This window comes from Oncorhynchus kisutch, linkage group LG8 (genome assembly GCF_002021735.2).
Source record: "Oncorhynchus kisutch isolate 150728-3 linkage group LG8, Okis_V2, whole genome shotgun sequence".
Lineage (NCBI taxonomy): Eukaryota > Metazoa > Chordata > Actinopteri > Salmoniformes > Salmonidae > Oncorhynchus > Oncorhynchus kisutch.
The window spans coordinates 29,885,579-29,900,851 of record NC_034181.2 but is presented as its reverse complement, the minus strand read 5'-3'; the positions used below and the strand labels follow the sequence as shown (position 1 = coordinate 29,900,851).

Here is a 15,273-nt window from a genome sequence, read left to right as displayed (position 1 = left end):
TCTTTGTGGTTGAGTCGGTGTTTGAAATTCACTGCTCGACTGAGGGACCTTACATATAAATATGTGTGGGGTACAGAGATGAGGTAGTCATTCAAAAATAATGTTAAACACTATAATTGCACACAGAGTCCATGCAACTTATTATGTGACTTGTTAAGCAAATTCTTACTCATGAACTTATTTTGGCTTGACATTACAGCAACTTGACAGTAGCTCTGTTTTATTAAAATAGTTAATATCATTATGCCAAAACATGCTTCACACATTGAAAAAAGAAAGACAAATAATCTAAATTCAGTGAACAAGCTCTCAATCTTTTCAGGAAGTAGCAACGTGATGTCATGTTTGTTTCCCTCAGCTACAAAATCCCAAAGTGACGAAATCTTACAACGCGTTTCGTTTAAAGGATAGTTCTGCCAAATTACAAAATTGTGTGTGATAGCTTTAATTGTGGATAGAATTAATTTATGTGAGAGATGAAAGGAAACAAGAGAAAAGAGAACAGTTAATGAACAACCTTCAAACAAGAGTGGAGAAATGGCTCCGAGGGCAGACTGTTGGATGACAGCACCATGCTGGATACTAATGAATATAAACTCAGCAAAAAAAGAAACATACCTTTTTCAGGACCCTGTCTTTCAAAGATAATTCGTAAAAATCCAAATGTCTTCACAGATCTTCATTGTAAATGGTTTAAACACTGTTTCCCATGCTTGTTCAATGAACCATAAACAATTAATGAACATGCACCTGTGGAATGGTCATTAAGACACTAACAGCTTACAGACAGTAGGCAATTAAGGTCACAGTTATGAAAACTTAGGACACTAAAGAGGCCTTTCTACTGACTCTGAACAACACCAAATGAAAGATGCCCAGGGTCCCTGCTCATCTGCATGAACGTGCCAAAGGCATGCTGCAAGGAGACATGAGGACTGCAGATGTGGCCGGGCAATAAATTGCATTGTCCGTACTGTGAGACGCCTAAGACAGAGCTACAGGAAGACAGGATAGACAGCTGATCGTCCTCGTGGTGGCAGACCACGTGTAACAACACCTGCACAGAATCGATACATCCGAACATCACACCTGCGGGACAGGTACAGGATGGCAACAACAACTGCCCGAGTTACACCAGGAATGCACAATCCCTCCATCAGTGCTCAGGCTGTCTGCAATAGGCTGAGAGAGGCTGGACTGAGGGCTTGTAGGGCTGTTGTAAGGCAGGTCCTCACCAGACATCACCGGCAACAACATCGCCTATGGGCACAAACCCACCATCGCTGGACCAGACAGGACTAGCAAAAAGTGCTCTTCACTGACAAGTCACGGTTTTGTCTCACCAGGGTTGATGGTCAGATTTGCATTGCAGGCAATCTCAACTCTGTGCATTACAGGGAAGACATCCATGTGGTACCCTTCCTGCAGCCTCATCCTGACATGACCCTCCAGCATGACAATGCCACCAGCCATTCTGCTCGTTCTGTGCATGATTTCTTGCAAGACAGGAATGTCAGTGTTCTGCCATGGCCAGCGAAGAGCCCGGATCTCAATGGGACACGTTTGGGACCTGTTGGATCGGAGGGTGAGGGCTAGGGCCATTCCCCCCAGAAATGTCCGGGAACTCGCAGGTGCCTTGGTGGAAGAGTGGGGTAACATCTCACAGAAAGAATTGGCAAATCTGGTGCAGTCCATGAGGAGGAGATGCACTGCAGTACTTAATGCAGCTGGTGGACACACCAGATACTGACTGTTACTTTTGATTTTGACCCCCCCTTTGTTCAGGGACACATTATTCCATTTATGTTAGTCACATGTCTGTGGAACTTGTTCAGTTTATGTCTCAGTTGTTGAATCTTGTTAAGTTCATACAAATATTTACACATGTTAAGTTTGCTGAAAATAAACACAGTTGACAGTGAGAGGACGTTTCTTTTTTTGCTGAGTTTACAAAAAAATAAATGACCATTCTAGCATATAATTGCTTTACGTGTGAGATGAGGCCATTATTTAGAATAGATTATAGGGGTTCACACATATAGGAGGGTTCTTTCTTTCAATTTCCCCATGGCACTGTGCAGGCAAGGCTAATCATATGATAATTTCTTACCAAACTGGACACTATATGGGCTAAAATGGCATTGGCCTAGACATCCCCGGATTAAGTGTTTCATTCTATTGTATTCAGACTCACTGCAGAGATTATATTGTTTTAGGCATAATCTGTAGCCAATGTGAAAACGCTTGGATGGCTCCTACAGGCAAGTTTCTGGTTACCGAGGGAACGCAGATGGTAGAGGAGACTGACAGGCATTCATTCTGTCACCAGTTTGCATTACAATAGAACGTACTCGTAGATCTGTGGCAGCTGGAGTCCGTAGCCTACATGCGCTCGCATACAAAATACAGACATCTGCGGGTTAATTCCTCGTGCCATCCAAACACTCCTTTGTCCAGGCTTCAGTCTTGTTATTTACTTTCCATTATTAACCGCCCATCAGAGGCAGCTGCTCCGCTCTCACCCGACCTCTCTGCTCAAGGCAAACTGACGCACTCCACGGGTAAATTGGAATAGGTTTTTGTGCGCTCTGCATCACAAAACCATTGATGATAAAGATTCGCTTTTCATTCAGAATATCTATACTATATATCACTGACAATTTTGTACATCGCTCATTCTACCCGAAGAGGATTAGTCGGACACAGTTGGAGCCCTTTATCGCGCCATCCTTGCTGACACAGATGGTGCGAGACAGGTGCATTTTGGACCGATGGTCAAACTTGCATCAATGCAAAAGGTAAGAGACCACTGACCGATTTTCTATCTTCTGATATTCGTTTAAAAATATGTTTAATTCTTCATTTTAATCTGTGAAACGCTCCCAAAACCGTAGCTTCAGACAGCCTACAATTATTGTCCCATTGCCTGGTTTCTGTCCTGGGGAGAATAATACCCGTGATCATTATGCTGAAGAGAATATAGGGTGAGAAAGGATTAAAACAGTCATAATGTATGGTGTTCAATGGTTTTAATCATCATTTAATCATCAGTCTGTGTGACGAAGCTTCATTCTGAGGTGCATTTGGAAAGTATGTCTTGTAACACAATGTACAAAACATTATGAACATGAAATGGTCGGTAATTTGGATATAATTACTACACATTTAGATAGCTGGCTAGACTAATTGACTAGTCAAATGTGTTTTTACTGACATGGGCTAATTGAGAGACTTTCAGTGACAGACATACACTGAGTATACAAAACATTAAGAACACCTGCAGTTTTTCCATGACATAGACTGACCAGGTGAATTCAGGTGAAAGCTATGATCCCTTATTGATGTTAAATCCACTTCAGTCAGTGTAGATGAAGGAGAGGAGACAGGTTTAAGAAGGATTTTGAAGCCTTCAGACAATTGAGAGATGGATTGTGTATGTGTGCCATTCATAGGGTGAATGGGCAAGACAAAATATTGAAGTGCCTTTGGGTGGTTGGGGGGTTGCAACTCGATATTAGGAAGGTATTCTTAATATTTTTTACACTCGTTGTATATGCGGATTTATGAGATCTGAATACCATTTCAATGCCCCCATTTCAGTTTAAAGGCAAATCTCTGCAGGACCAACTAGTCAAGCCCTACATAGTAAATAATTTAGACATTCGAATGCAGCAACAGCACAGTGAGTCAGCTACCACTGTATCATATGCCTTGTTCGTTTAGGCTAGCTATTCTGTTCCATGATGGAGATAAATAAATAATTATAGGATATGCCTATACATCATACATTTTTCTTTGAGGAGAAATTCATGCCCCTCTACCACATCAGTTTGTGATGAAGCAGGGGCCGTGTGCATCCATCTAGTTTTATTAGAAACAGTTCTTATCTCACCCTGTCCACCTCCACTGCTGCTGTTTAAATAGAACAGTGCTGCTGGCTAATGGATGCCCTCTGTCTACAGTGGCCAAACCCACAGCCCAGCTGGCAGGACGCACGTCCCCATGACAACTGAGATTCCCTGGGGTCCCTGATGGACTGATGAATACAGGAGTAGGGAGACAGGTATGCGTCCAGTATATCCACACATATTGAAGGGGTTATTCTAAAGACAGAGGATTAACCACTACTATTGGTGGTAATGATGTCTTGTTGGCTCCGTTCCTCCATGAAATTTGTATTGACTATTGTTTTTATTAGGGGAGCTACCGAAGCAAGATATTCATTTCAATTAGGTCAGTGTAAGGTAAAACATTTCAAATAAGATAAAAAAAAAGGTTAATCAGGTCAGTTAGTAACTGTTCCTAATCACCTATGATTCTGGGAATTGTATTAACCCTTCCCTCCTGCATCTCATGGTATCTTTAGGCAGTAGTCAAGTCCAATGGTCCAGCCTCTCTTTGGTAGGGTTTTGGGGGCAGGTGTTCCAGGGGGTTGCGTTCCACTTTCTGCTGCTTGCTGCTCTGTGTTTCTCTCCAGATATGCTGAGGAGGATACTGAGATGGTGCCAGCCCTCAGAGGCCATTTAGACGAGTCAACAACATGACCAGACTGACAGAGCTGTCTACAAAGCTGTTTTCTAAACAGGTACAACTATTTCTCAAACTAATTTATTTTTGTTGAAGTCATTGATTAATTAAGAATGTATATTTGTTGCCAATCTATATTCAGAGAGAGCCAAAACCCTTTCAAATGCCCTTGTTAGAAAGACAATCCAGAAACCTACGCTGAGGTGGACTCTCTTCCCCCGATATGCCTGTGAGGTTTTGTTAGAATATTGGCATTTGAGCAAATGCACACTGGTTCAAGGGCCTTCTACTGACACAAAGACCAGTGCTGTGTTTGAGGATGTACTGTACAGTATGTTCTCATGCCAAGAGAGAAGGTTCATGCTGAGCGATAAGTGCTTTTTGAAGTTGGTTCGATTATTAAAATATAATCACGTTCTTATCCGATTTAAATATTTTTTTACATTAATTAAACGCATTATGGAATAATGGCATTAAAATGATTTTAGAGTTTTTAATGGAAATTCCAAACCCCACAATAGTGAACCTTTAATTGCCAAAACATTGAACATATTCCATTGTCTCTGTCAGGTCCACATTGGGTAGACATCAATAGAAAAATAGTAAATTACTATGAAATAATACAATATTTCAGTAGTGTATATTACTTCGTTTTTATTTGATGACTTTAATATTTTGAATTCCTTAAAGCAGTGGTATTGAAACTTTTTCAGCAGGAACCATTTTTTTAAACATTATTTCTGGGGACCCCACTGCCTTAGTCATAGCTCATCTCTGCTTAGGCAGTAACAGCCAGCCAGCCAGACAACCATCTAATGGTATCTCTGTGCTCCCCATACTGTACTACTGGCTTTAGTCATCTTATTTAGCTAGGCTAGCCTGCCTAGCTGTCTGACAAAATCATTTTACTGGTTCTTCAAAGTAGATAAGGCATACTTTCACGAATGGTCTCTATCCCTCTCGTTGTTATGTTGTGTACATTCCTCTCTCATGCGGTCTACGCGGTCTGTGTGTATCTAACCTGATCTATCCACTGAGGTATAAAGAAATGGAGAATGCGTCCAAGATGTCTGACTGTTGTTTTCAAGGTAATCTACTCACGTTCGCTTACGCCGATTCATGGACTGTCTATATCCGGGTTGCATCTGGTTTAAGTGGACCAACATCACATGCGCACTAGCAATCAATGCGCACAGGGAGCAGCATGAGCAGCGGTGACATCATCACGTCATCCAAAATTATGGCAGACATTGGATGAACATAACATATTAATATTTTCGGCTGTGAGTGATCTAAAAGAGAGGGTATATGAGAGGGTATATGATAGGGAGGGTGACATGGAAAGTAAGGGATTAGTTTAGTGTGTTAATTTATAAATCCACCGCATTATAACAGTGCAGTCGCCCTATACTGTCACAGAGAAGAGGTGGAGAGCAAAACAACCTGAAAGTAGAGCCATAACTAAATCAGATTTGTCTAATCTGCTTTCATGGCTGATTATCTTTAATATATGACGTATGCCAGATCAGCCTATAAAATGTGTTTGGTTGGGTCAGGTCAACCAAGAGCTAGAGAAAAAGAGGCTGTGGAAGGGTAGCCTACATATGTGCTGAGAGTGGAGTTGAGGGTGGGGGACCGTGGTGTGGGGGAGATTGTCCTCACCAAGGCAACACAAACATATTCTGGATCTCTCTTTGCAGAAGCTTTAAAGCTTAGAATCCTGCCCCTGGCCAATAATCCTGATTTCATGCATTTCACAGATTACACCCCCCCCCCCCCACACACACACACACACACTCTCAAAGAGCCCTCTTGACTTTAATTTTTGCGACAGAATGTGTGACATTTCGGGTGCAGAATTAATGTCTGTTGTCCTCTCCACCCTAGCACCATGTCAGCCTAAACTAATGGCTGCTTCTCTGCTCCCTCCACCTGTTTTAGTTGAGGTGTCACTTCTTCTTTGCGCCTGTCAAACTGTCTGCTATTCAGTCCATCAGTCTTTCTCTGCTGCTCAGTTGTCTACACATCTTGTGTAATGTAGAACAGAACTCAGTGACTGTGTTGTCATGTCATCTCCCCTGCAGTTGTCAACGCGGTTCATCCTTACCGAATTGGAACTGGGACAGGAACTGGGACCTATGGCTTTCACCCACTGACGAATGAACATTACTACAAGGCTACTGACGGAGCACACTTCTTTTGCTATCGATTTGTGTTAGAAGGAGACCTTACAGTGATTATTATTGTTATTATTATTATTTGGAAGTACCATTGGCACGTTGCTGGCCCCTTTAATTGTAGTCTATTTTATGCCGACGTCATTCAGGACGTCATTCAGGACCACATTTCATGCCATAAGAGAGACCCATAAAGGGTGGGGTTTTAGTGTTGTCTGATGCTTTGGCGCTTTCATTTCTTTAAATATTGTTTACCTGAGGGAGCTCTCTCCCCTCCTCTGTAAAATAACACTTTATCATCCCCTTCCACACTGTTCAGCTGATCAAAGCAGCGAGAGACTAACACCTCTCTCTGATGCCTGCTTCTCCTCATGCTGTCAGCACCTTTCTCTTCTCGGTAACCTTGGCAACACTTTTAACACCTTACTCACTTCCTTCTACCTCTGATGTCTAACATGACTAACAAGGTTGAGTCTGCTAAGATGGCCTTCCTGCTAATTTAATTGATGTGCTCCTAAAGGCATCAGCATGCTTCAGTTTGGCTGACGCCTTCCCGAAGTTGGCTAGGCAAACCGAACAAGTGGGCTTGCATCCTCCCTTAAAAGATCTTCACTTGGAAAACAATAAAAAAGCGACAATAGTACCGATTGTCCATTTTGACATGCCATAGCCAGTATAAACTTACTCCAAATATTCAGAATGAATCTAAGATAACTCAAGAAATCCGTCATACAATTTGACATTTTTGCAGAGATCATAGTCGCGCAATTTGACATCTAATTGAGATGTCTGGTGCAGTATTTCTCAATGAAAACATTTGCATGAAAACATGTCGTCTCTTGTTGAATTACAACAAAGACTTTTTTGAAGAATCCCTACTGTTGACCAATCACCAACGAAGGAGTGTAGATTTCGGGCTACCGACTTCGGCTCGCCTCTAGAAAAAATGTTGAGCTCGAACAGCCGAAAAAAACATTACTAAAGTCCAGAGCTAACAAAAACATCACAAAATGATGTTATAATATATGCACAAATTCTATTGAACTGTTTTGGCTGGGAAGCATGCGGACGTCTTAACCCAGCTGACATACCCATACCACTCCAGCAGCTCATGCTTGTTATCGTTAGTCTACTCTAACGTTACAGGAGTGTTATGAGGATGTTACGACTTTAATAGGGTTGTGTCAGTGTTTGTGGCGGTGTTTGGATGGTCTCCCGAGGCCTGGTTTGTCTTGTGATTTCTGCATGTACTGCAACTCCCAATAACCTCAGCTGGAGTCATATAGAACTAACCAACACCAGAGTAATCCTGGTTTGCTAACCTGGACTAACAATCTAACAGTCACTAATCAAGATAATCAACCAAACTAAACCCCAAGCCCCGTTGAGGGTAGGACGGCTCATTTGAATGGCCGGAACGGAGCAAATGGAATGGTATCAAACACATGGAAACCATATATTTGATGTATTTGATACCAGTCTATTCATTCTGCTCCAGCCATGAGCCCTTCCTCCCAAATTAAGGTGCCAACAAAGTCCTGTGGTGTAGGTGTACATTTTGAGTTTAAGAGTGTGGCTCTTAGTGTAATTAATTACCTTACCCATTGAAACCAAACCATCAGCTCTCTTGGCATTCCTTAATAAATACACTAACAAATACCCTCTAATACCTAACAGTACTAATGTCTGGTAACAGACATTTTGTTACTTACACTAACCTGAACTATACTAACTTGTACCTCTCCCATTTTCCTGAAACCTTTCTTCCACCAGACACAGATCACCCAAAATCATATACAATAACTATGTATTTATCTATCTGTCATAACCTTAAGCTCAGTAAGTTGCTTGTTGAGATGTTTTACTTTTGGCCCCTAAAGCACAACGGTGAGAATGATTCCAGGATCTGGGATGGGAAGCTGGATTAACCAATAGATTTAAAGACAAAGCGCACCTACCTACCTGTAGCTCACTGGGTTGACCACACACTTCTGCTCAGGGGACGCCTAAAAACATGTTACAAATGTTTCAGTAACTATGCTAAAGAATTGTATTATTTTTTGTAAAAAGTGTTCCATCTTAATAGTTTAACAAATAATGGCTGAAAAATGTTTGTCCCCCTGTCCATTGTGTGGCCAACCTCTAAAAGGTGTTGCAGCTCAGTGCTTGGTTTGTAGCCTGCATAGACACATGTGTATTCTCTTATTAGATAAACCAAAGTAAATAGCAACCCTTACCTGCTTTACTACTAACTGAGTGGTGACTGGTATATGAACAACAACCCTGGATAAGGCCTAACACTTTGGCCATTGATTTCTTGCTCTTACAGTATGTTAGTATCTTCTCTCAGACTAACACGTGGTGCTTCTTTCAATGAAGTCTAACCATGCTGTGACCAACTTATCACCCATCACTTCTTCCTGCCCCTTGGTGAGATCAAACAGCATCTAGTAGGCCATGCAGTATCGTTTCTTTACTTCCTGAGTCGTCATGAGGATAGACATCCCTGTGTCCTTGATCGTGTGACACTTTACTTAACCTGCACTAGAGTGAGAAAGCACTAACTATTGGGGCATGAAACAGCTTCCCAGAAACTAACAAACTAACTAACCTACTAATGAACTAATTATCTAACAAACTAACTGAAATGACTAATTGTGTGCTGAGAGTTATCAGGTTTGGAGGTTTATGTTCAGCAAGCCATCCCCCTCTCTGGTGTGTGTGTGTGTGTGTGTGTGTGTGTGTGTGTGTGTGTGTGTGTGTGTGTGTGTGTGTGTGTGTGTGTGTGTGCGTGTGTGTGTGTGTGTGCATGTAATGTATGCTGCAACTAGCTCTGACAGTCTCACGTCAGAATTAGACGTTCATCCATGTTTCTCAAACATCACATTTCAAATTTCTTCCAAACTTCAAATTTCAGTGTTTAAGGCTAAGGTTAGGTATTAACTACGAATGGTTAAGGTTTGGAATAGGCTTAAAACAAAAATCTCAAAAACAACTTCATATTGAGGGATTTGAACACACAACTTTTGGGACACAAGGCAGATGCCATTTGCTATCTGCCATCCCCACCTATAACCCCCTAGAAAAACTGAAACCTACTTGAATCTAACAGCACTCTCACTGTTGCCCTTAGAGGCCAGTTTCCACATCATCTCCCGACGTCCTCAGACATGGAAGGACGTTGAATATTGACTTGTATCGAGGGTGATCTGGCTAGCAGACCTGTGGTTATTAATACTAACCTGTATGTACTGTTGATGATGTTGGCTGGGCTTGTAATTTCAAACACATTAACATTAACTACTCTTTGCTTTGTGCACAGAGTCTGAAACAGAATCTTCTCCCATTTTCCTGAAACCTTTCTTCCACCAGACACAGATCACCCAAAATCATATACAATAACTATGTATTTATCTATCTGTCATAACCTTAAGCTCAGTAAGTTGCTTGTTGAGATGTTTTACTTTTGGCCCCTAAAGCACAACGGTGAGAATGATTCCAGGATCTGGGATGGGAAGCTGGATTAACCAATAGATTTAAAGACAAAGCGCACCTACCTACATGTAGCTCACTGGGTTGACCACACACTTCTGCTCAGGGGACGCCTAAAAACATGTTACAAATGTTTCAGTAACTATGTTAAAGATGATTATTTTTTAAGTTGTCCATCTTAATAGTTTAACAAATAATGGCTGACAAATGTTTGTCCCCCTGTCCATTGTGTGGCCAACCTCTAAAAGGTGTTGCAGCTCAGTGCTTGGTTTGTAGCCTGCATAGACACGTGTATTCTCTTATTAGATAAACCAAAGTAAATAGCAACCCTTACCTGTTTTACTACTAACTGAGTGGTGACTGGTACTAACAACCCCAGATGAGGCCTCAGAATTTGGCCATTGATTCTTTGCTCTTACGCAGGTTGACGTTTATTGTCATGAGTCTTGTCCTGAAGGCAGAACTGACCGATTTCCCCTTAGATAGGCCAGCTGCAAAGTCAAAATTGTCTATATTGTAAAAATAAATGTTTTTGTTTTTTGGTCATTAGCACTAACATTGTGGGTATGGATACATTTAACATTAGGTTTAACATCAGATTTCATGACTTTGTGGTTGTGCTACCTAGTGACCACTCTGCAGAGTGAACTCCAGAACAACATTCATGACAAAAAACACTAACCTGCTGCTCTTACTAACATACTGTATCTTCTCTCAGACTAACATGTGGTGCTTCTTTCAATGCTGTCTAACCATGCTGCGACCAACTTATCACCCATCACTTCATCCTGCCCTTTGGTGAGATCAAACAGCATCTAGTAGGCCATGCAGTATCGTGTCTTTACTTCCTGAGTCGTCATGAGGATAGACATCCCTGTGTCCTTGATCGTTTGACACTTTACTTAACCTGCACTAGAGTGAGAAAGCACTAACTATTGGGGCATGAAACAGCTTCCCATGAAACTAACAAACCAACTAACCTACTAATTAACTAATTATCTAACAAACTAACTGAAATGACTAATGTTGTGCTGAGAGTTATCAGGTTTTGGTTCAGCAAGCCATCCCCTCCTGTGTGTGTGTGTGTGTACGTGTGCGTGTTGCGTGTGTACGTGTGTGTGTACATTGATTCTCAAACTGTGTGCATAATGCCGTCATTGTTTTTGTCTGAATGAGTGTTAAGGATTCAGCATGTTCCAGTTCGGCTGGCGCCTAGCCAAATTCGGCTAGGTGAACCGAATGAGTCTGCCACATACTCCCTTAAAAGACCTTTGCTTGAAAATTTGAAAAAGCAGCAATAGTACTGTTTGTCAATTTGAGATGCCATAGCCAGTACATGCTTCCTTAAAATAGTCAGCATTAATCGAAGATAATTCAGGAAATCTGTCATTAATTTAGACTTTTTTGCAGAGGAGATCTTAGTCATGCAATAGTACATCTAAGATTTTTGGTGCAGTATTTCTCAATTAATAAATGTGCATGAAAACGAGTCGTCTATCTTTAAATGACAACAAAGACTTTATTGAAGAATCCCTACGGTTGACCAATCACCGATGAATGGGGGTTAATTTCGTCTCAGAACTTCGGTTTGCCTCTAGAATGTTTTGGATGTGTCAGAACAGCCGAAAAAAGCCCACCGAAGTCCAAAACGAACAAAAACGTCACATAATGTCTTCATAATATATGCACAAACTCTTCCGAACTGTGTTGGCTGGGTTTTTCTATGGAGTAACGTTATGCTATAGCAATGTTGTCTTCATCCACTATTTACACAAATGACAGATGATAAAATTATTGTAGAGGCTGTTTTGTTAGACTTCAGTGCGGCTTTTGACATGATCGATCATAGTCTGCTGCTGGAAAAACGTATGTGTTATGGCTTTACATCCCCTGCTATATCGTGGATAAAGAGTTACCTGTCTAACAGAACACAGATGGTGTTTTAATGGAAGCCTCTCCAACATAATCCAGGTAGAATCAGGAATTTCCCAGGGCAGCCCGTTACTTTTTTCAATCTGTAGTAATGACATGCCACTGGCTCTACTCAATTGCGGATGACTCAACACTTTACCCGTCAGCTACTACAGCGACTGAAATGACCGCAACACTTAACAAAGAGCTGCGGTTAGTTTCAGAATGGGTGGCAAGGAATAAGTTCGTCCTAAATATTTCTAAAACTAAAAGCATTGTATTTGGGACAAATCATTCACATAACCCTAAACCTCAACTTAATCTTGTAATACATAATGTGGAAACTGAGCAAGTTGAGGTGACTAAACTGCTTGGAGTAACCCTGGATTGTGTCAAAACTGTCATGGTCAAAACATATTGATAGAACAGAAGCTAAGATGGAGAAAAGTCTGTCCGTAACAAACAGCTTGGACACAGTTCGGACACCCATGCACAAGACATGCCACAAGAGGTCTCTTCAGAGTCCCCAAGTCCAGAACAGACTATGGGAGGTGCACATTACTACATAGAGCCATGACTACATGGAACTCAAAATCAACATCAAGTAACTGATGTTTTGATTTAAAAATCAGATAAAATACACCTTATGGAACAGCAGGGACTATGAAGCAACACAAACATAGGCACATACACTTAACATAGGCACACACACACATATACACACACACACAATAACATACGCACTATACACACACATAAACAGGGACTTTGTATTGTAGATATTTGGTAGTGGAGTAGGAGCCTGAGGGCACACAGTATGTTGAGAAATTTGTTGTGAATGTATTGTAATGTTTTTAAAATTGTACAACTGCATTAATTTAGCTGTTTGGCAGCAGCTAATGGGGATTAATAGTAAAAACAAATGCACATTTAGAACTGATTTAGCAAAAACTAAGACCACATTTATTATACAGACTCAACTGTCAAAGGTGGGTTCTATTCTTGGATAAAGACAAGCTTCTTACGGCTTGACAATCAAATTGTGTGATCAAACGATGAAGCAGTTTTGCTTTGGAGGACCTAGTGTCTTTCAGAGTAGCTTCAATCAAAAGCGTCACTAGTCAACACAGTGTCTAAGTGGTTTTGATCCTTGTCCTTTGTGTGGTGTCACTACAGAATTATTCACAAAATATGGCTGGGATGTTGAAAAACCTTACTATCTTTTATTTCATCTGCTGTATTGATAAAACATATTTACCATGCCCTTGTCTCTGTTGAATAAACTATTTTAAAAAGTACTTCTTTGTCTTGCGTCTTCCCTCTACAGTATTTATTTTTTGAATGTTCCAAAAACATTCCCCTGAGCCTGGTGATTCTTGGACCGATTTTAAGTTCAATAATGATTTTTCCTGAAGTATATTATCACCCTGTGAGAACAGCTGGTTGCCACTTCACTGTGTTCTCTCTCTGTATTCCAGTGTGTGAAAATCCCCCATGGAGGCTCTCTCATATTGTCTTCAGGAGGCAGCATTCATACAGTCACAGCTAGCCAGCCACTCCTCCCCCGGGCTGCCTAGCCCACCCCAGCATGCCTCTGTGGAGTGATAGACAGGTGACTGGGGCTATGTATTTGGTCCCTGATTGCAGTAATCATAGCGTAGTGTGATTACTACCACAGTGTGTTTGACACATGCAGAGCCCTTAATATTCACAACGCTGAAAAGCGCCTGTGATTAACAACCCACTTCAAACTGTGAGGAGCACTTCAACAACAATGTCCATTCAAGAAAGCATACTTTCAAGATGCCAGATTGTCACCTTTTTTTTAACATCATAAGTATAATATTTGTAACCCTTTGTAATGGTCAAAATGTCCACAAGTTGACAGTAATCTACCCAGGAAATTAAATATTAAATTGTGTCTTTGTGAGACATCATCTGGTTGAATGACTTATAATATAAATAAATCAGGGTATATGTACAGTACCAGTCAAAAGTTTGGACACCCCTACTCATTCAAGGGTTTTTATTTATTTGTACTATTTTCTACATTGTAGAATAATAGTGAAGACATCAAAACTATGAAATAACACATATGGAATCATGTAGTAACCAAAAAAGTGTTAAACAAATCAAAATCTATTTTAGATTTTAAATTCTTCAAAGTAGCCACCCTTTGCCTTGATGACAGCTTAGCACACTCTTGGCATTCTCTCAACCAGCTTCATGAGGAATGCTTTTACAACAGTCTTGAAGGAGCTCTCACATATGCTGAGCACTTGTTGGCTGGTTTTCCTTCACTATGCAGTCCAACTCATCCCAAATCATCGCAATTAAGTTGAAGTTGGGTGATTGTGGAGGCCAGGTCATCTGATGCAGCACTCCATCACTCTCCTTCTTGGTCAAATAGCCCTTACACAGTCTGGAGGTGTGTTTTGGGTCATTGTCCTGTTGAAAAACAAATGATAGTCCCACTAAGCGCAAATCAGATGGGATGGTGTATTGATGCAGAATGCTGTGGTAGCCATGCTGGTTAAGGATGCCTTGAATTCTAAATAAATAATAGACAGTGTCAGTAACAAAGCACTCCCACAGCATCACACCTCGTCCTCCATGCTTCATGGTGGGAACCACACATGCAGCGATCCGTTCACCTACTCTGCGTCTCATAAAGACACGGCGGTTGAAATAAAAAATGTCAAATTTGGACTCATCAGACCAAAGGACAGATTTCCACCGGTCTAATGTCCATTGCTCGTGTTTCTTGGTCCCAGCAAGTCTCTTCTTCACATTGGTGTCTTTTAGTTCTGTTTTCTTTGCAGCAATTTGACCATGAAGGTCTGATTCACACAGTCTCCTCTGAACAGATGTTGAGATGTGTCTTTTACTTGAAGTCTGTGAAGCATTTATTTGGGCAGGAATTTCTGAGGCTGGCAACTCCAATGAACTTATCCTCTGCAGCAGAGGTAACTCTGGGTCTTCCTTTCCTTTGGCGGACCTCATGAGAGCCAGTTTCATCATAGTGCTTGATGGAACGACTGCACTTGAAGAAACTTTAAAAGTTCTTGAAATTTTCCCGGATTGACTGACCTTCATGTCTTAAAGTAATGATGGACTGTCGTTTCTCTTTGCATATTTGAGCTGTTCTTTCCATAATATGGACTTG

At 41.1% G+C, this 15,273-nt stretch overlaps 1 long non-coding RNA gene across 2 annotated transcripts; it reads left to right on the top strand.

The window, feature by feature from the left end:
* The first annotated feature begins 2,282 nt into the window (after positions 1 to 2,282).
* LOC109895903 (uncharacterized) lies at positions 2,283 to 13,405 on the top strand. 2 transcript variants are annotated; one of them, XR_002256047.2, is made up of 5 exons: positions 2,283 to 2,561; positions 2,689 to 2,798; positions 3,963 to 4,063; positions 4,478 to 4,585; positions 6,612 to 13,405. It is a non-coding gene; the product is annotated as an uncharacterized LOC109895903 (long non-coding RNA). The 2 variants fall into 2 exon arrangements; XR_002256046.2 differs by having other exon boundaries at positions 2,286 to 2,561; positions 3,963 to 4,585.
* The last annotated feature ends 1,868 nt before the right edge of the window (positions 13,406 to 15,273 follow it).